General features: G+C 35.2%; 1 protein-coding gene, 1 long non-coding RNA gene and 1 pseudogene across 3 annotated transcripts in view; 2 read left to right on the plus strand and 1 right to left on the minus strand.

Annotated features, from left to right (window-relative positions):
* LOC306640910 overlaps nucleotides 1-22,290 on the plus strand; it is a 925,259-nt gene that overhangs the window by 870,161 nt on the left and 32,808 nt on the right. The gene's annotated exons all lie outside the window — the stretch shown is intronic.
* Nucleotides 1-22,290, minus strand: part of NOX4 (NADPH oxidase 4) — a 367,378-nt gene that overhangs the window by 286,681 nt on the left and 58,407 nt on the right. The window lies entirely within an intron of this gene.
* On the plus strand, nucleotides 16,799-19,717 carry LOC306638570 (elongin-C-like; annotated as a pseudogene). Its single transcript has one exon. The product of its transcript is annotated as an elongin-C-like (transcript).

Raw genomic sequence — 22,290 nt, forward strand, 5'->3', positions numbered from 1 at the left:
TCCTTCCTCCCACTTTTTTACCACTGTCATCACCATAACTTTACTATTCCCACAGCTGAATCAGTGAGGTAGCCACATTAATAGTTTCCTTTCCCTCAAACACCTCTGATTCTGCTACTCTCTACACTGTCCTAGACCCTCATCATTTGTAGAGATTAGCAAGAAAAGAAATGACTGCCTATAGGATTTTGAACCTTCTAAAGAGAGCTGCAGCCAAGTGCAGGCAAGGGCATTTTTCTTCTAGAAGAACAGGTGTGGACATCCAGGAGCTCTGGAATTCAATCCTGAGCACAATGAGTGACAAGTGATTGTTGCTATAGTGTTTAGATGGAAGAAGCCCCTCAATGGGACTGAGTATTCTTTATCTTCCACATATATTTTCATTTTTTTTCCATTTTTTTTATTAAAAATCATAAATTTACATAGGACAATGTTGTTTGATACATTGTTATTTTTTCCCTTCCCCCCACCATTCCCACCCCTCTTTTCCCTCTATACAGTCCTTCCTTCCTCCATTCTTACCACCTTCCTTATCCCTAACCCTAAACCTAACCCTAACACTAACCCCTCCTACGCCCCGTTATATGTCCTCATCCGATTATCAGCTAGATCATTCGTCCTTTAGTTTTTTGAGATGGGCTTATCTCACTTAGCATGATATTCTCCAATTTCATCCATTTGCCTGCAAATGCCATAATTTTATCATTCTTCATGGAGGAGTAATATTCCATTGTATATATATGCCACAGTTTCTTTATCCATTCATCAATTGAAGGGCATCTAGGTTGGTTCCACAATCAGGCTATGGTGAATTGAGCAGCAATGAACATTGATGTGGCTGTATCTCTGTAGTGTGCTGATTTTAAGTCCTTTGGGAATAGGCCAAGGAGTGGGATAGCTGGGTCAAATGGTGGGTCCATTCCGAGTTTTCTAAGGAATCTCCACACTGCTTTCCATAGTGGCTGCACTAATTTGCAGCCCCACCAGCAGTGTATGAGTGTACCTTTTTCCCCACATCCTCGCCAACACCTATTGTTACTTGTGTTCTTGATAATCGCCATTCTAATTGGGATGAGATAAAATCTGAGGGTAGTTTTGATTTGCATTTCTCTTATTATTAGAGATGTTGAACATTTTTTCATATATCTTTTGATTGCTTGTACATCTTCTTCTGTGAAGTGTCTGTACATTTCCTTAGCCCATTTGTTTACTGGATCATTTGTATTCTTGGTGTAGAGTTTTTTGAGTTCTTTATAGATTCTGGAAATTAGCGCTCTATCTGAAGTATGAGGGGCAAAGATATTCTCCCACTCTGTAGGCTCTCTCTTCACATTACTGATAGTTTCTTTTACTGAGAGAAAGCTTTTTAGTTTGAATCTATCCCAGTTGTTGATTCTTGCTTTTATTTCTTGTGCTATGGGAGTCCTGTAAAGGAAGTCTGATCCTAAGCCAACAAGTTGAAGGTTTGGACCTACTTTTTCTTCTATAAGATGCAGGGTCTCTGGTCTGATTCCGAGGTCCTTGATCCATTTTCAGTTGTGTTTTGTGCAGGGTGAGAGATAGGGGTTCAATTTCATTCTGTTGCATATGGATTTCCAGTTTTCCCAGCACCATTTGTTGAAGAGACTTTCTTTTCTCCATTGCATATTTTTGGCACCTTTGTCTAGTATGAGAAAATTGTATTTATTTGGGTTTGTGTCCATGTCCTCTATTCTGTACCATTGATCTACCTGTCTATTTTGGTACCAATACCATGCCGTTTTTGTTACTATTGCTTTGTAGTAGAGTTGAAGATCTGGTATTGCAATAACCACTGCTTCGCTCTTTCTACTGAGGATTGCTTTAGCTATTCTGGGTTTCTTAATCTTCCAGATGAAGGTCATGATTGCTTGCTCTACTTCTGTAAGGTACATCATTGGGATTTTAATTGGAATTGCATTGAATCTGTATAGCACTTTTGGTAGGATGGCCATTTTGACAATATTAATTCTGCCTATCCATGAACATGGGAGGTCTTTCCATCTTCTAAGGTTTTCTTTAATTTCTTTCTTTAGTGTTCTGTAGTTCTCATTGTAGAGGTCTTTCACCTCTTTTGTGAGATTCATTCCCAAGTATTTTATTTTTTTCGATGCTACTGTGAATGGGGTAGTTTTCCTAATTTCTCTTTCTGAAGATTCAGCACTTATGTATAAAAATGCATTGGATTTATGAGCATTGATCTTGTAACCTGCTATTTTACTTAATTCACTTATGAGTTCTAAGAGTTTTCTGGTGGAATTTCCAGGTTCCTCTAAATATATAATCATGTCATCAGCGAACAAGGATATTTGAATTCTTCTTTTCCAGTTCACTTCCCTTTAATTTCTTTGGTTTGTCTAATTGCTCTGGCTAGAGTCTCAAGAATGATGTTTAATAGAAGTGGTGAAAGAGGGCATTCCTGCCTTGTTCCAGTTTTTAGGGAGAATGCTTTCAGTTTTTCACCATTTAGAATGATATTGGCCATGGGCTTAGCATAGATGGCCTTCACAATGTTAAGGAATGTTCCCACTACTCCAAATTTCTCTAGTGTTTTGAGCATGAAGGGATGCTGTATTTTATCAAATGCTTTTTCTGCATCTGTTGAAATAATCATGTGGTTCTTAACTTTTAGTCTGTTGATATGGTGAATGACATTTATTGATTTCCGGATGTTGAACCAACCTTGCATCCCTGGGATAAAACCCACTTGATTTTGGTGCAGTATCTTTTTAATATATTTTTGTATGCGATTTGCTAAAATTTTGTTGAGAATTTTTGCATCGATGTTCATTAAGGATATTCGTCTGAAATTTTCTTTCCTCGAAGTGTCTCTCTCTGGTTTAGGTATCAGGGTGATATTGGCTCCATAGAATGAGATTGGGAGGGTTCTCTCCTCTTCTATTTCATGGAATACTTTGAGGAGTATTGGAATGAGCTCTTCTTTAAAGGTTTTGTAGAACTCGGCTGAGAACCCATCTGGTCCAGGACTTCTCTTTTTTGGTAGGCTTTTGATGACCTCTTCTATTTCATTGCTGGAAATTGATTTATTTAAGTTGTGTATGTCCTCCTTGTTCAGTTTAGGTAATTCATATGTCTCTAGAAACTTGTTGATGTCTTCGAGGTTTTCTGCTTTGTTGGAGTATAGATTTTCAAAATAGCTTCTAATTCTGTTTTGTATTTCACTCATGTCTGTTGTGATATTTCCTTGTTCATTCTGAATCTTAGTAATTTGAGTTTTCTCCCTCTTTCTCTTTGTTAGTGTGGCTAAGGGTTTATCAATTTTGTTTATTTTTTCAAAGAACCAACTCTTTATTTTGTTAATTTTTCTGATTGTTTCTTTTGTTTCAATTTCGTTGATTTCGGCTCTGATTTTAACTATTTCCTGTCTTTACTACTTTTGGTGTTGGTCTGCTCTTCTTTTTCTAGGGCTTTGAGCTGTAGTGTTAAGTCGTTTATTTGTTGATTTCTACTTCTTTTGTTGAATGTGCCCCATGAAATAATTCTTCCTCCAAGTACTGCTTTCATCGTGTCCCAGAGATTTTGATATGATGTGTCTTTGTTCTCATTTACTTCTAAGAATTTTTTTATTTCCCTCCTGATGTCTTCTGTTATCCATTCATCATATAATAGTGTATTATTTAATCTCCAGGTATTGGAGAAATTTCTGTTTTTTATTCTGTCATTTATTTCTAATTTCAATCCATTATGATCTGATAGAGTACAAGGTAGTATATCTTCTTGTATTTGCTAACAGTAGCTTTGTGGCATAAAACATGGTCTATTTTAGAGAAGGATCCATGTGCTGCTGAGAAGAAAGTGTATTCGTTCTTTGTTGGATGGTATATTCAATATATGTAGATTAAGTCTAAATTGTTGATTGTGTTATTGAGATCTATGGTTTCTTTATTCAATTTTTATTTGGACAATCTATCCAGCAGTGAGAGAGGTGTGTTAAAATCACGTAGTATGATTGTGTTGTGGTCTATTTGATTTCTGGAATTGAGAAGGATTTGTTTGACGTACATGGATGAGCCAATGTTCGGGGCATACATATTTATGATTGTTATGTCTTGCTGATTTATGCTTCCCTTAAGCAGTATGTAATGTCCTTCTTTTTCCCTTCTGACTAGTTTCGGCTTGAAGTCCACATTATCTGAAATGAGGATGGATACTCCACCTTTTTTGCTGTGTCCATGTGCATGGTATGTTTTTTCCCATCCTTTCACCTTTAGTCTATGGGTATCTCTTTCGATGAGATGAGTCTCTTTCAGGCAGCATATTGTTGGATTTTTCTTTTTAATCCAATCTGCCAGTCTATGTCTTTTGATTGATGAGTTCAGGCCATTAACATTCAGGGTTATTATTGTGATATGATTTGTATTCCCAGTCATTTGACTCATTGTGATATGATTTGTATTCCCAGTCATTTGACTCATTTTTGTTTTTTGACATGATTTGGTTTCTCCTTTATTTGGCTATTCCTTTAGGCTAGTTCCTCCCGTTGCTGATTTGCATCGTTGTTTTTCATCTCTTCCTCATGGAATATTTTGCTGAGAATGTTCTGTAATGCTGGCTTTCTTTTTGTAAATTCCTTTAGCTTTTGTTTATCATGGAAGGATCTTATCTCATCAGCAAATCTGAAAGTAAGTTTTGCTGGGTATAAGATTCTTGGTTGGCATCCATTTTCTTTCAGGCCTTGGTAAATGTTGTTCCAGGCCCTTCTAGCTTTTAGGGTCTGGATTGAAAAATCTGCTGATATTCTTATTGGTTTGCCCCTGAATGTAATCTGATTCTTTTCTCTCGCGGCCTTTAAAATTCTGTCTTTATTTTTTGTGTTAGGTATTTTCATAATAATGTGCCTTGGTGTGGGTTTGTTGTAATTTTGTATATTTGGAGTCCTATAAGCCTCTTGTATCAGGTTTTCCATTTCATTCTTCAGATTTGGGAAATTTTCTGATATTATTTCATTAAATAGATTGTTCATTCCTTTGGTTTGTTTCTCTAAACCTTCCTCAATCCCAATAATTCTTAAATTAGCCTTTTCATGGTATCCCATAATTCTTGTAGATTCTGTTCATGATTTCTTACCATCTTTTCTGTTTGATCAACTTTGTTTTCAAGGTTACATATTTTGTCTTCAATATCTGAGGTTCTGTCTTCCAGGTGTTCTATCCTTTTGGTTATGCCATCTATGGAGTTTTTAACTTGGTTCATTGTTTCCTTCATTTCAAGGTTTTCTGTTTGTTTGTTTGTTTTTTTCAGTATCTCTAACTCTTTATTGAAATGATCTCTTGCTTCCCTTATTTGCTCTTTTAACTGTTGATTGGTGCTATCATTTAATGTCTGCATTTGCTCTTTCATCTCCTCCTTCAATGCCTGCATTTGCTCTTTCATCTCCTTGTTTGCTTCCCTGATTGTTTTAATTGTGAACATTCTGAACTCCCTTTCTGACATTTTTTCTTCTGTGCTGTCTTTGGGTTTTATTGATATAGTATCTAGGTTTGTTTGGGACATTTTCTTCCCTTGTTTTCTCATATTGGTCAGATATCAGTGGGACTCTGTGATATTGCAGATTTCCTCTATTGGCTGATAGTGTCCCTGTAGATTTCCAGTGTATCACCTCCCAGCCTTCAGTAGCCTGAAGTCTTGGAGTAACTTGATAATGCAGTGCTTTCGAACAACGCTGCCCCTAGCCCACTACTGGTTCCAGGGAGAGAGACCTGGAGAGGTCTCTGGCTGCCCTACCCTGGTCCCAGAGGCTGCTTGCGGGTCGGAGGTCTCTGCTGGCTTGGTATCTTGTGGCTGGCTCTGTGTAGAAAGGCTCTCACTGGGCGGTCTGCTCTGAGAAGCTATCCTTGAAAGGTGCTTCCCGCCAGAGGGAGCCAGGCTGCTTGGGGAAGTCCCTGGCTGCCCTGTCCTGGTCTCTGATGCAACCTGTGGGCAGGCCAGAGCTGGCTGCGTGCTGGTTCTATGCAGAAAGGCTCTCACTGGGGGGCCTGCTCCACGAAGCTGGAGAATCTGGCCCACATCTATTTTCTTTCATGTGTCATCTCTCAGTGAATTTCCTTTACCTGGAAAAAAAATTCAAACTAGGAATCTTTCACTTGTTTTTGTCCTTTCTGCTAATAAGGGTATCTCAGGACACCATATCAAATAGAACAGCATTTCAAACACCAGAAGCATGCTGGCTTTAGGAGACTGTTCTTCAGTATTTAGCAAAGACTGTTTTAAAGATGCAGATTATCTCAGCTATTGTAAAGAAGCTAAAGGAAAGAACTTTTGTTGTGTCTGGGCCAAAGACTTAAAAGCAGAAGTGCTGGTGTGATGGTAGCAGCTATAAATGAACTAAGACAATTTCGAGTGGAAGACAATTTGGGAGGAAATTGAGAGAAAGCTGATTCTTCTATTCTCTAGTGTAAACACTAGAGATTATGAATTATTTCCATTCAGTGCTAACTGATTTCCTTCTCTATAGTTTGGGCCTCTTTCAATCTATCTCATCCACTGATGCCTACTTATACGTCTTTTCCTAGTTTAAAATATTATTCCTATTACTTTTAGCCTATTTAATAATATTTAATATGGCTTAAAGATTCATACAAATGTGGTCTCTAATTCTGATCCTACTTTTAACCCTCGTGAGTCCCAAGAACTAACTATATGCAATGATGTCCAGCTCAAAGTTCCTTTTCTGGAGCCTTTCCTGATACCGCTTGCAGAATGAACCAACTTCTATGCTCATAATCTTAAAGTGCTAATCTTATAGAACTTTTCACCTACATTTTATTTATTAGTTTATGATTCTATCTCCACAACTAGATCACAATCTTCTCAAAAGAGGTCCCTGTACTTCATTTATTTTCAATTCTCTATTGTCAACTTGTATAGTTCCTGGAAAAAAGTGGGACTTTAATATATAAATTTTTATATACATTCGTGGATAGAGAAATTAGTCTTTGGCAATCTAAGTCACAGCTCAAGTAAAAATTATTGATCCTAAATCAGATCACAGGTCAGGAGGCACTAATGAACAGATACATTGAGTAGGGAAGACATGACTAACAGCAACCTTGAAAAAACTCCCAAAACAGTAATTTGAGAAGTAGAGAAGGAGCATACATACACCTGTAATCCCAGTGACTTGGGAGCCTGAGGCAGAAGGATCACAAGTTCAAGGACAGCCTCAGCAGTTTAGTGAGACCCTGTCTCAATATAAAAATTTTAAAAAGGAACTCGGAATTTAACTAAGTGGTAAAACACCCCTGGGCTTAATTTCCAATACTGGAGTGGGGGGAGCTATTAAAAGAGTTAGAGATTGAAAAATAATTATGATAATCAGTTAGACCTCTCTGTATGACAAAGAATATTTGAGAATAAAAAAAATCATTTTAAAACTTAGATTTTTCCACCCTATCAGTTTGAGACATGAGATAAGCTCAGCCAACTTTAAAGCATGCTTGAACAATAAAGCTGAAACTCAGAGCTATAAACATAACCCCCAAAGAGAAATCAGTTCCTGGAAAGAATGATCTGACAGGTTGCAAAAATGTGACATTTAATTGAATATTCTTTCTTACTCTGATATAAAATAACATTGTAATAAATTGACCTTCCATCTACTGTCTAATTTCTGTCTTTATCTGTAATATATTTATTGATTTAGGAGGTTCTGCCAATTTAATCAAGACCTCAACATGGCAGTCCCTTTTGCAGGCTTTTGTTTAGTTCCCCTTTATGTAGTACATAGACATTATCATAGGGAGTACTGCTGAGCTAGAAGCTTTCTTGGACAGAAGCTGGAAATGGTCCTGTGCTGGGCTTCCCATTGTACTCCACAATAACCAACATAGATTTCTGAGTCAACACACTATTATCTTTCAATCCATTGGTTTTCATGAAGGGAAACAGGAAAAGTCCAGGAATCCCTATATTAAACTGACTTGTGAATAAACCCAATTGAGCACTAACTGTGTAGTAATTAAAGGAATTCGGGAGTAGGACTCAAAATCTAGGTCCCAATCCTGTTTGGACCACCATGTGACTCTGGGAATATTATCTGAATTCAAAGATTCTTGTTCTTTCTCTATAAATATTACATAGATTGCTTGACTCACTCTAATTGGAATTTCTATTTTTAGGGGAAATGATGAGGTAGGGTCAATGATTTGAGAATGGATAGTAAAAATTTCATTGAAATACATCATTATGGAAAGACAATTAGGTTCCAGTAGGGGAAAGACAGTTGACAGTATGGGAGGATTGTAATTCAGAAACTAGGGGTCTGGAAGAGATTAAAGGCAAGGATTTGTGAAAATGGAGAATTGAAAAAGTATTAGCAAAAAGTGGTATTGTATATAAAGTCAAATGATTTTCCTTGGTATTGTTCAGTTTTGGGTATCTTTGCTAACAACCTACAAATATGTTCTTGTTGAAGCACTGGAAGCTTCCACTGTTTATGTGGGGGGAGAGATTGGGTGCAGGTGTTAGGAAGATTTTGTGTAACTATGACTTCTGACTTGGTTTCTAGGTTGGGAACCCAGACTGTAGCTCCTTCAGAGACTGACATACTCCAACCTATGACTTACCTTTTCCTTCGAGTCTAAAATCCAACCCTATTTATCTCTCTGGAGTATACATTTGTCTTTCCAAATGTTTTCTGATAGAAACTTCCTAAAACTGAAGAGAAACATGTCTTTTTCCTGAACTCATTAAATAAAACCAAATCTTCCAGAGTCTTTAAATTATTGATGCCAAATTTACTGACTTTAATAGACAACTTGATCCTTTTTTCACTTCTAAAATTTGAACATATAATTTTTATTTTTCTCTGTTTTTCAAGATGAATGCATACGGGATGAATTACAATGTTAAGTGTTTATTATGTGAACTTTCTTAATATTATTAATATTAGTAGTAGTAGTGTTGGTGTTTGGAATTTTGGTTTGCTGGCTAATTTTCAATTAGGGATTTTTTTCCTCTAGTTTCCAATTTCAACTTACATAGTGCACTTTTTTCTCCCATATAGTAATTTTCAAAGCCTATAACCAATCTTTCTGGCTGCTCATTCAAAGTCAGATCTTCCAACTGCAGTTCAAAATATTTATTTTGTCATGGGCAGAAGTTCATAATTATCTTTTTTTATTTAAATTTTTAGTTTTACAGAGTGCATTTTGATTCATCGTACACAAATGAGGCACAAATAATTATCTTTTTTTAATTGAGTATTTTTTAATAGAACAAGAACACACTTTAAAAATAGTATTCAAACAAAGAAATATAGCAAGTCAGTTTATTACATGCAGATTCTTCTGCATTGTTGCTAATAGTTCACTGGTCCAAAATTACTAAAATACTTAAAAAAAACTATTCATTATGTAAACAAAACATAAATAAGGCAGCATAGTTCTTTGTACATATATTTAAAGAATTTTTCTCCATTAGAGTAGTTTTCTAGGAATTATCTTATTTTCCTTGTGTTCCTAAGTACATGCCTGTCACTTAGGAAAGAGGTCAATATTGTTAAATAAATCATTCATCATACTCAAATACTTTCCAGGAAAATATCACAATAGAGCAATAGTGTTACTTCAAAAGTCCATGCATTTAGAGGTGAATCTTGGTGAAGACAGACACATATTTCTACAGCTGTGTGTTAATGAGTCAAGTAATCACCTAGGATCCAAAGAACCATGAAAGACATTGCTAGCAAAAGCTGGAATTACCTTTCTAATAAAGCTGGAATTTACATTTTTAATAAAGCTTTCTAATATTGCCAGTGAGAGTGGGAATTTACATTTCCCATAAGGAATGGAAGCATGTATGAGTAACTGTTATATTTTACATGGGTATTCTAAATTAGGCAAAATGAAAGAATATTTTTTTCCTTTTTATGATGGCACCAAGAATTTGGGTCATATCTAAAAACCAGTTTTATGAAGAGCAGCTCGCAGATCTGCAGTTTGATGAAAGGAAAGACGAGTGAAAAGTCAGAATGGAGAAGCACACTTATTATAAATTTGAGTAAAATGATCTGAAAATTTTAGACCCATGTAAACTTTGCCATCACAGTGCCCACAGGGGGAGGGCGTGCCAGGTAGGCGCGGTTCTGGTGTTGGTGACCCTGCCCCACTCATTCCTGTAGTGGGAGCAGCCTTCACTTCCCCTCCCTTTCATTCCTTCTCTTTCCTTTTCATTTTCATTCTCTCTTTGAACCTTCTGTCTTTTCTTTCCTTCTTTTATTTCCTCCTCCTCTTCCTCTTTTTCCTTCCCCTCCTCTTGCTCTTTCTGCTCCTTTCCCCCCTCCTTCCTCTTCATCTAACATTATTGTCCCTTTAATACTCTTAAGTATTACCAAAACACTGGATCTATTAGGTCATTAAAAAGTAGTATTCTTCTAGTTTTAACCACCTCTAAGTCTATGAATTCTCCTTGGTCTTACAGGACCCTCTCTCTCCGATCTACAGTTGTAGGTCTAGTTTGGGGCGTGACCCACACTAAACAAGTAATTCCCGTCTCCGGAATGTTTAAACTTAGAACCAGAGATAGCAGTAGTTAGTAACTCTCTTTCTAGGATATAAAATTTGGGAACGGCTTATAGTCAATCATGCTGCTAAGGAGAAAAAGTCTGGTAAAAAAGGGAAAAATAAAGGGAACATCCAGGAAGAGATAAGAAGACAGCTCCTTGATAACACTGAGTGACTGGTTCTGTGTTGCTGGGGTTCAGAGGCAACCCTGCCTTTTTGTTGGTTTAGTCTTCCATAACGTGACCCAGTGTCTTTCCAATATATTACATTTTTTTTTCTTGAGATCATTGAAATAGGGTTCTATTTCTTTGAATTTAAAAGATTTTAAAAATCATAAGCTAACAATGGTATATTTTAATAAAGGTAGTTATGTTTTTTCTTGTGACATTTTATTTAAATTCAACTTTCTCTTATTTTTATATTGCTTTTTGATGATATTTGATTATATTTTTATTACATCTGCTATTAAACTCCTACCACTAACGTCAAGAAAATAAAATTCAGCTTTGTCTTCCATGTTACATCATTCAATTTGGGGGCAAATGGTGAATATTTTTGAAGGAGCTTTTTGGTTTATTGAACATTCCCTCAATTATGAACATGTTGTACTCAAATGCTTTCATATTTAATTGTACATATGTATAGAATAAGAATTATTTGTTTAGTTTTACAAATATTTCCTGAGAATATTTTTAGGTAATGGAAGTGCATACTACTAAAATATAACAGGTGTAATCACCATAATACCAGTCATTTGTTTCAAAACAAATTATTTAATTTCACACATATAAAATTATGCCATTGATGAATTCAGAAGTTAGAGGCCCAATAGCATTCTATTTACATGAAACATGACATAGCATGGTGTAGATGTCTATCTACATAGCAGAGGAGGAGATGTCTTATCATAACACTTCCAATCCTAACTGTGACTTAGACTAAATTATGTCAACTTTTAGGGGTCTCAATTTATTCTGCAATATGATTAATATTATTTCTTTGTCTCAGGAGCTTTGTGCAAAAGGAATCAGTCGAGAGTAGAATATGATAAAAGAGTCATATTATTAATTTTTACCAGCATAAAGAATTACCAAATATTTTAAATTTCAATAATACAAAAATAATTCTGTAGCTTTGACAGTTTATTTTATTTCATTCTCAGTGATGATATACAAAATATACTTAGACTTAAAGATTAAGTCAGGATATACAGAAAAATTTGACTTAAATGAATCTAACACTTATGAGTCAATTTTCTTAAGCCATTTACACATCTTGCTGAAAAATTGGATGCTGAGAGGGACTCAGATAAAGAATGGAGATAAAAGGATCCTAGGAAGAATTATCCCTTCAAGATATATTATTACAAATTAGGAACTTTACAAAAAATATTACTTGTAATTCATAAAATAACCCTGAAAGATGAGAATTATTATCTCAATTTTGCATGAGAAAAAAATTGAGACTTAGGAGGATTAAATTAATTGCCAAATTTATATTGCTAGTAAATCACTGAGCTAGCACTTGGCTCCAGCTTTGTATGATTACAGAGACCAAAATGTTTTCATTCTGCTACATAAACCTGCATCTCAAGATGTCCCTATATATATATATTTTTTTTTATCCTCATCAATTATAATCTCTTTGGGAGTACAAGCATGACTTAATTAATGAAAAGATCAAATATACATGTATTTAATTAATATATTAATAAAGTACTTAAGAATTCATGCAGAAAAAAATTTACTTTCCCAAGGTTTTACACAGTACTCTGAGATTGAGGAGTATGTAAAATTTTGCAATCAGTAAATTGCACATTTATGATATGAAGTATTTATCTGTCAACTTTGTGAAATTTTGCGTGATGAGGTTTGGGAACCTTAATTATATGCACCAATATATTCTTGGGACTCTGGGAGGTGAGTTTTTGTGGCTCATGTGGATTTTTAGTTGGATGTCCCAAGTCTGGCTCTTTTGAATATATTAAAAATTTTTACAAGGGCCTCATTTTCCAACTTATTATTTAAATGATTACTAATAGATATTGTTTACTACCAATAGTATACTATACAGTCTTGGAATATATACTTTATGTATGGTTAAACTAAAATACAGGAAGATTCTCTTCCATGAGATCACATAGTTTGTAAATGGTACAATCAGATAACAAATCAAAAATCATCTGACCCCAAGGTAAACACTGCCTCAGAAAAATTCAACCAATTTTTGACCTATAGATTGTTTTTATCAAGGACAAAAAATAAAAATAAAAAAGATGTAAGCACATTGAATCAGATTCAATAATTTGTCAAAAACTCATAAAATGAACAACACCAAGGGTAAACTTATTTGGTAACTACAGATTTCAGGGGGATATGAAGCATTGATATTGGTTCATCCATTGGTAGTAATGTAACACTCTGGTGGAGGGTGTTGATAATCCCAGAGATTGTGCACATGTGGGGTGGGGTAAGTGGGAAATCTCTATCTTTTGCTCAATGTGGCTGTGAGCAAAAACACAATACAAAATAAAGCCTATTTGAAAACAAAAACTGGAATTCATAACACAAAATGTGAACCCAAATGTAAACTATATATTTCAATGATACCATGTAAGTATTGGGATATCAGCTCTAACAAACATACCACCTGTTTGAGTCAGTTGTGACCTGACAAGAACAAGTAGAGCAGAAAAAGTTTATTTGAGGCTTATGATTTCAGAGGTTCAGTCCATGACTGGCCAACCCCATAATTCTGGTCCTGAGATGAGGCAAAACATGAAGGCAGAAGGACATAGTAAAGGAAAGCAGCACAGGACAAGGAAACTGGAAGCAGAGAGAGAACCGTTCACCAGGGCCAATATATACTCCAAGGGCATGTCCCCAGTGACCTATCTCCTTCAGCCGCACCCTCCCCCCACTACAGTTACCACCCAGTTAATCCATATCAGTGAATTAAGCTGTGGATTAGGTCACTCCTTTCATAACCCAATCATTTCAACTCTGAACACCTTGGACTGTCTTCCACATGAGATTTTGGAGGACACCACATATCCAAACTATAACCCCATATTATTGTAAGATGTCAAAAGCAAGAAAAAAGACAGCAGGGAGTGACAGGATAGACGGGAAATCTGTACTTGTGCTTTTTTCTTTTCTTTTTTCTTTTCTTTCCTTTCTTCTTTCTCTTTTGTAAATCTAAAGCAAAAATTAAGTTTGTTAATGAAAAAAAAATATCAAATGCTATGTCATTGCTATTGCAAGTATGCATAGATCAAATGTTTTAAAATTACTGCTTGGATGGAGCTCGGTGGCCCTGTAATTCCAGGGATTTGGGAGGCTGAGGCAGGAGGATCGCAAGTTAAAAGCCAGCCTCAGCAATTTCCTTAGGCCCTTAGCTACTTAGTAATATCCTGTCTCAAAAATGAATAAATAAATAAAAAGGGCTGAGAATGTGTCTAGGTGGTAAAGCATCCCTGGGTTCAGTCCTCAGTACCAAAAAAAAAAAAAAAAAAATTTTTTTAAATTACAGTTTGTAAGATATGTAAACAGATTGTGGGTGTTTGAAATAAAATTCCCCAAAACTATAAAAATTATGTATTAAAATGAGCAGATTGCAGTAAAGTTGGTATATCCTGGAAAATAATAATGACTGTAAATGTAGCTCTGGCACAGATGTAGATCTTGATGATAGAGTTGCATATAGAAGTTCGACTAAATTTTTTCATGCAGTGTGAGAGGGGAAAATGAAACATTTCTTAATTATTTTACTGTTTGAAGAAATATGTGATTTAAGTATGTAAGTACTAATACTGCTATCGGTATTCTTTTTCTTAAATATTTTTAGATGTTGATAGACCTTTATTTTATTCATGTATTTATATGTAGTTCTGAGAATTGAACCCAGTGCCTCACACATGCTAGGCAAGTGATCTACCTCTGAGTTACAACCCCAGATCCTGCTATCAGTAGTCATATAAAAATAAATAGGTAAGTGTAATTTAATAAATTAATCACAACTTTTTATTAGACAATCTCATATGCATTTATAAATGCATGAATATTATTTTGGGCAAATGATATTATTTGTAAAATTCTCAATAGAAATGTGGAAGTTCACTTTCTTAGGGAAATTAAATTATATTGAGGCATTTATGGTATGTTTTTGCCACCTAACATACATTGGACTCTGGGTTAGGCACTGTGAAATAGATATTAAGTAATATAAGACATCAAGATATGGTTCCTGCTCTGAATCCCTAAATTATGCTCCAGTGGCAAGGGCTGAATGGAGATAATTCAAGTATAACTTTAATATGTGCTCAGTATTCATAAGCAGCAGATGTGAAATAGGACTTTTATTATGCCAATCTAAATGAAGGAGAAATTGGTTTTGAAGATTTCAGTTAAGAGCTCCACAGAGAAGACAATATTTTAATGGGCTTAAACAGATTCGAAAAAGTGGAAAAGGACAAGTGGAATTTTAGGTTAAAAGGAATTCCACTTGCACAGATGAAAGAGCGGAAAAGAGTGAATCATTTCTTAGGGTTGACAGTTAATTCAGTAGGGTTAGGTCACAAGAATCTAAGTACAAACTGAAGGAGAATTTTTAGGAAAATGATGGAGGAGGGCTGGGGATATGGCTCAGTGGTAGTGCACTTTCCTGCCATGCACAAGGCCCTGGGTTTGATCCCCAGTGTCACACGTATACACACAAAGATAGAGGAGGGTTAGTTATGTGGTGGTTTGACATAAGAAGGAAGAATAGTCCTTCACTCAGTTGGAAATGAATGGGAAGATAATGAAGATTCTGAGAATTTCCGAGCAAGAGGTATACTTTAGAAAACTGAATATTGTGTCTGTTTTGTGATAATAGAACTTGTCTTAACTTCATTATACTTTTAAATCCATTTATCCTTTAATCCTTAAAGGCTTAGAATAAGATGTCACATCTTATTAATCTTGTTATTTCCAGCATTTAATAAAAAAGTGACATACAGTGTAAGTACTATAAATGTTTACAATAAAAATATGCAATGGCATTTTTCTTATACATTCTTAAAATAATTTTTTAACACTAGAAATGTTGGTTTAAAAATACTAAATTTGAGATAATCCTAATAACCATTGATTTACTGTCTCTGAGTTGGCTCTTCCTCTAAACACTTTGTCAGACATCTGGAGTTGATAGGGAAGGCACAAGGGAAGGGATTAAATGGTCATGGTCCAAAGAGAGACTCAGTCCTCATAAATGTATTACTGTTTTACTGTTATTTTAGAAAACACTTTATTGAGGTCTGATTAACATATGAAAAGCTACACATATTTAATATAAACAACTTTATGAATTTTGAGATGATGAAGTGTAAGTTTGGAGATAAATACATATCAGTGAAACTGTTACCATAATCAAGGTCATAAACTTATCCATCGGCTCTGTAAATTTCTTCCAGTACCTTTTATTATTTTTATTTTTCTTTTATATCATTTTTCTTGTGTTGTGAAAGCACTTAACATAAGACCTATCCTTGTAAGCACACTTAAAAAAATTTTTTTTAGTTGTTGATGGACCTTTATTCTGTTTATTTTTATGTGGTACTAGGGATTGAACCCAGGGCCTCATGCATGCTGGACAAGTTCTCTACCACTGAGCTATGTTCCAATACCATATTTTCAACTACAGACCCTGTGTTACACAGTAATTACCACAACAAATGCATTCCACATAACTGAAACTTCACACCCTTCAAATGAAACCTCCCCATTTCCACCTCCATCCAGCTCCTGATAACTACTATTATACCTCAGGTTCTATTTTTGACTATTTTAGAGTTCTCATAAAAGTGGGATCATTCAATGTTTGTTCTTTTGTGCCTGACTTATTTCATTTAGCATAAGGTCCTCTAGGTTCAGCCATGTTGTCACATCAGGAAATGTCCTTTTTATGGGTAAGTAATATTCTATTGTATATATGTATACATTCTCCATCAGTGATTGACATTTAAGGTAAAGTGAGATTTCAGGTCTATTCTTAATTTTTATTTTTTAGAAGACTCTCCATGCCATTTTCCACAGTGGCTGCATCAACTTACATTCCCACCAACAGTGTACAAGGGTTCCTTTTTCTTCACATCCTTGCCAATGTTTGCTATCTTTGAACTGCTGTTTTTCTTTAAATTCAGTGTCTTCCCAATATATTAGACCCTGCGGTTCGATCTTTGGGTTGTTTCTTGGGCCTGAAATATCTATGGTACACATATCACTTATGTCAAATTGATATCTTCGAATGGTCATGAATTTATTGTAAAAAAAGAACGTGCACTAACATCAGGAACAATAAAAGTCATGTTGAGTGACCCAGGTCAGTTTGCCAAAAATGAAACCAGTGAGGTCAATTTTAGAGAGATCCCTTCACACGTGCTATCAAAAGTATGCATGTATTTTACCTACAAGGCTTGCTACACTAAACAGCTCCACCAAGATTCCTGAATTCCCAATTGCACCTGAAAGTGCATTGGATCTGCTGATGACTGTGAACTTCCTAGATTGTTAAATAAAATAAATTACAATAAACTGTTGCTTTTTTCAGAATTTAATACCTGTAATTTAGTTAGTAATTTTTTCATTTATAATATGTTGCCTGTATGCAATTGAACTACAAATTTAATTGCAAAGCAGATTTTCTTCTGTTCTTTTGCATAGCAATCAGAGTTGAAATTTGTTTTCTATATCAACAAATTAAGGACATTTTTACAAACTGATAAATAATTATACATATGTATATGCATATGTATGCAAAAATAGGATTTTTTCTGCCTTATTGATCTAATATCGCTGTATGATTTATCCTTTTACTTTATAGGTAAATTGGTCAAAGTTATCAGAAAATGTGTACTTAAATCTAATTACTTTTGACATATGATAAGATTATTCTATGGAAGGATTTGTGATAAAACACATTTTGATGTCTAAGAAAAAAACTTTACCCTAACCACTGCATAAACTCAGGTGAAACTTAATGTTGTTTATTTTTAACATTTCCAATGGTTATTAACTAACAGACAGTCAACATTGAAAGAGACTTTAGAGGTCAGCAATAATTTCCTTTTTGAAGAGGATAAGGGCAGTAGTCTTGTAACCTTTTAAAAATAAAACTGATTAGCCTAGCTAATTCCTTTTCCACATTGAAGGGTTATGCAATGCATTGGAAACTCTGTACTGCTCCTGTTTCTACTGTAGCAAACAGAAAGCATTCTTGCCTCAATTTCTTGGCAGCCTTGTTAAAACCAAATATTTATCCTAAAAACAGGATCTAATATTTTCTTAAAAAAATTAGACATTTATGATTTTCCTATAAAACCTTTCCTTTTTAATGAAGACTTCCCCACCGAGCAGAGTTAGTCATTTCCAGGTCACGCTGGGCTCTCTGGCTTCATTCTCTGGGATTGCTTTGAGCTCTTTATCATCTGTCCATCCACAAACAGTCTAAAGACTGCATCTTTTTTCATCAGAACCTATTACTGTGATCTGCACATACCAGTGGTTTAATAAATATTTTTGTTAAGATGATATTTATTGTATGTTAACATGTACTTTATGTAAATATCCAAAGTTGTAGTATGTTCAGCACTTAAAGGGCCTAATCAGATTCTCTATTGAGTAGAAATTTATGGCATCAAACTACTTTATTCAAAAAAAAAGAAGAGTGTTTGTAATATTTAGTCAACACTATCTTTGAAAACTTACTAATTCAGGACATAATGAATGATTATGCCTAGGGTTTCCAGCAGTTTAATATGATTTTTCAAAAATATTTTTATTTGTTTGAATTACATGACAGTAGAATGCACTTTGAGACATCATATATAAGGGAGTATATTTTCTCATTCTTCTGGTTATGCATGATGTAGAATCCCACCAGTTGTATCATTATATTTGTACATGGAGTCATAATAGTACCTGGTTCATTCTACTATCCTTCCTTACCCCACACACCCTCCCCTCCCTTCACTCCCCTCTACCTAATCTGAAGTAACTTTATTCTTCCCTAGACACCACACCCCATTGTGAATTAGCACCTCATATCAGAGAAAACACTCAGATTTTGGATTTTGGGAATTGGCTTATTTTGCATAGCATGATATTCTCCAGCTCCATCCATTTACTGGCAAATGCCATAATTTCATTTTTCTTTAAGGCTGATTAATATTCCATTGTGTATATATACCATACTTTTTATCCATTCATCTGTTGAAGATGCTGTTGCCACTCCTAATATATATTTTTAAAAGAAAAGATGAATGAATAAAAAAAAGAAAAATAAGTAAATAACTATTTGTATCAATGCACAACTGAATATTTATTTCAAACTGAGTAACAGTCAAAAACCAATGATGCCTTTGACATACATTGACTTTCCCCTTCTTACTTTCCTTTTAGATCATGGTAACAGTAAGTCAAACACCATCTCTCTTCTTCAGTAGTGTTCTTCTTAAAATGAGAATCTATTGTTGTTTGTCCTTCCCCTCCCTCAGACATCATTTCATTTCTATTCCTTTCATTACGTATCACATTTTATTGTCACTTTCTCCTCTGGAAATGATCAAGGCCCTTATTGAAAACTAAATATGAATCTTTATGTGTCATTAGAAGGAATTTCATTGTGTTTCTTCCCCTCTGGATTTAAATTGCCTTCTTTGACACATTCTTTGTGTTCATCGATATATTTGATGGTGATTTGCATATTTTTAATAGTATCAGTTTCACACCACATATGTAATTGTCTCTTTTTACATTTTATTCTGTCACATCAACAACTATCAATATAGCAGAATGATGGAGATCTGAAGTGTGGTAAATAAATGGATCTTTGTGTGTGACATAGACAGTAACTACAGTGCTGGGTTTTGACAGTTTAATTCACCTGAGGTCTGAATCATCTGAATGTTATTAACAGTGGATGACCTCAAGCAGGCTGTGGTGACCACTCATAGTGAAGCATTGGCTATTTCGTATTTTAAGTAGTACAGCCTTATTTTTTTGTTGTTCTGAGTAACACAGTGTACCTTAAGATTCAACATTTGAAGTGCCCCCAGTAAAATTCTATGCCCCACAAAATGATAAAAGATAGTACGTGGGTTGATATATAATATTATATATGTATAGTAATAATTCTATCCTCCATCTATCTATCTATATAGAATACCATGCTGTAGAATGATATGAGTTCTAAGCTTTTTCATTTTTTGTTTGCGGTGTATTAATCCTTGAGACATGACGAGGCCTTGTAGCCTAGGAGTTTTTAAGTTCCTTCTGGTAAAAGCACCTCTCCACCCCCGAAATGCCCCAGGCTTATCCCAACTAGAGACACCATTCTGGTCAGATGCGGCACAATCAAGTTTCTGGTAACACCTGTGTCTTTACATTACACTGGCTCTGAGGGAACTAGAAAGCAAAATTCTGTTGTAGAAACTTGAGACCATAAAATCCTTTTAGGCTTAAGAATTCTAAAAAAATTCTTTCCCAAAGATAAGCCTCTCCTTCCGAAGACCCCTGGGGAACCCGTTGAGCCGCTTTGCCGAATGCTTCTCCAGCACCCATTCCATTTCTCCTGCTTCCTTTTTTATCCCCTCACCATTCACCATGCCTTTTGAAACCCAGTATCCCTGGTAAATATTCTCCACTCTATTTTCTCAATTAGACTCCAAATGGTTCCCTAATTCCCGGTATTAACTGAATCCCAGGATACATTAGGGAATACTGGTTCGCCTGCCAACTTCTAGAGCTTGGGTCAGTAAGCTTTCTCCGTGAAAGTTCACAGAACTGACATTTTATGGCTAGACAGTTTCTGCTGCAATTAATGACCCCTGCCAGGGAACCCTCAAACAGCCACAAACAATCTATAAATAGATGAGTGTAGCTGTGTTTCAATAAACTTCATTTACAAACTAGGGAGCCAGACAGATCTGGGAGCTGTAGTTTGCCAACCCCTGCTCTAAAGTAGAGGGTGTTTATTCTCCCCTGGTCCCTTTTGCTCAAAAGCAAATGGTGGAGTCAGCTTTAACTCTTCAGTTCATTGTTCCCCATCCTTGTGTAAGTTGTTCTCTAACCCACTGTTAGCAGTGTCCTTTATCAATTTCCTGGTCACTCTTCAACACACGGTGAAGAATTCCAGAGATTGATTTACACTTGACCCAAGGCCTATCTGATGTCTAAAATTTCCATGGCAACCATTTAATATCCAAATGCAACAATTCGATATCACAGCAGTTAATAATTCTCTGTTCACCTCAACTCTGATTATTGTTACTTATAATCCATTTCCTATACCCATTTGTTACCATATCTTGAATCTTTTCATCTTATTGAAGTGCTCTCCAGCAGAATATTAAATTAATGACAAAATATGACATTCTACTCTCTCACTACAACCTCTTTTTCATTCTTTAATTTCCGATAACACTTCCATTGAATCTAGTTAAGCTTTCATTCCCCTGGCTCTTTAATTTCTCCCAAAGCACTGTATTTTATTTGTCTCTATTTCCTTTCTATTTAACTTAGGCCCAATAATATAATTGGTATCATCAGTGAATATTTATTATCAGAAACTGTGCTAAGAATTTCAGATGCATTATATAATGCCAATCCCAAAACAACTCTATGAGGTAGGTATCATTACCTTCAGATGAGAAATTAAGAAATTAAATCACACAACCAGTGTCCAAATGATATGTTGATAAAGGCTTAACAAATCCCAAAATATGTTAAACAAGAGAATGCAATGAACTCTTATAAGATAAATGTAGGGGCTGGGGATATAGCTCAGTTTGTAGAGTGCTTACCTTGCAAGCACAAGACCCTGGGTTCAATCTCCTGCACCATAAAAAAGAAAGAAAGAAAGAAAGAAAAGAAAGAAAGAAAGAAAGAAAGAAAGAAAGAAAGAAAGAAAGAAAGAAAGAAAGAAAGAAAGAAAGAAAGAAAGGAAGGAAGGAAGGAAGGAAGGAAGGAAGGAGGGAAGGAAGGAAGGAAGGAAGGAAGGAAGGAAGGAAGGAAGGAAGAAAAAGGTAAATGTAGTTGGTGCATATTTTTGGCACTGAGAATGTGATGAAGAAGAAATGGACTGTTTCCTCAAGCAAGCGAAGTTTAGCAGTAGACAACTTCATGAAATCACATAAATGAAAAGAAACATAATACTATGGTAATGAAATGAGCAAAGTAATATAGTAATAAGAGAAAATGATCAGCTTTCTTAAGAGAAATTTTTATAAATAAAGTTTTCTAACACTTCATCTGGATCTTAAAGAACAATTTGAAATTTACCTGGTAGAAAAAAAATAATTCAAGGACTATGCCAGGAAGAAGAAACATCAAATGCATAGGCATGGAGACACATTTCAGCCCACAGGGTTCTCTAACATGGTACCAAAGGCCAAAGGCCCAGGAGCATTAGAAGATGAAACTAATCATTAAATGGAGGGCAGATTTTCAAGAATATTGTATGACTCTATGGAATGTGCATATTGTTCATAAGAAATGAAGAGGTTTTAGAGAGATTTATGACCTGATGTACATTTTGGAAAGATGAAGCTCCCAGAATACTGGAAATGATGATGTTTAGGAGCAAGAAGAAAAAGGAAGAATGAAGATCTGATATCGTACAGAGTCAGAGAAAAAAGAATGATTTCAAGAAAAATACCAGAATTTGAATCATAGAAATGTAGAAATACATTGTGTACAGGAGCAATGGAAAG

The sequence above is a fragment of the Sciurus vulgaris genome, assembly GCF_902686455.1.
Source record: "Sciurus vulgaris genome assembly, chromosome: 11".
In the NCBI taxonomy this organism is placed as follows: Eukaryota; Metazoa; Chordata; class Mammalia; order Rodentia; family Sciuridae; genus Sciurus; species Sciurus vulgaris.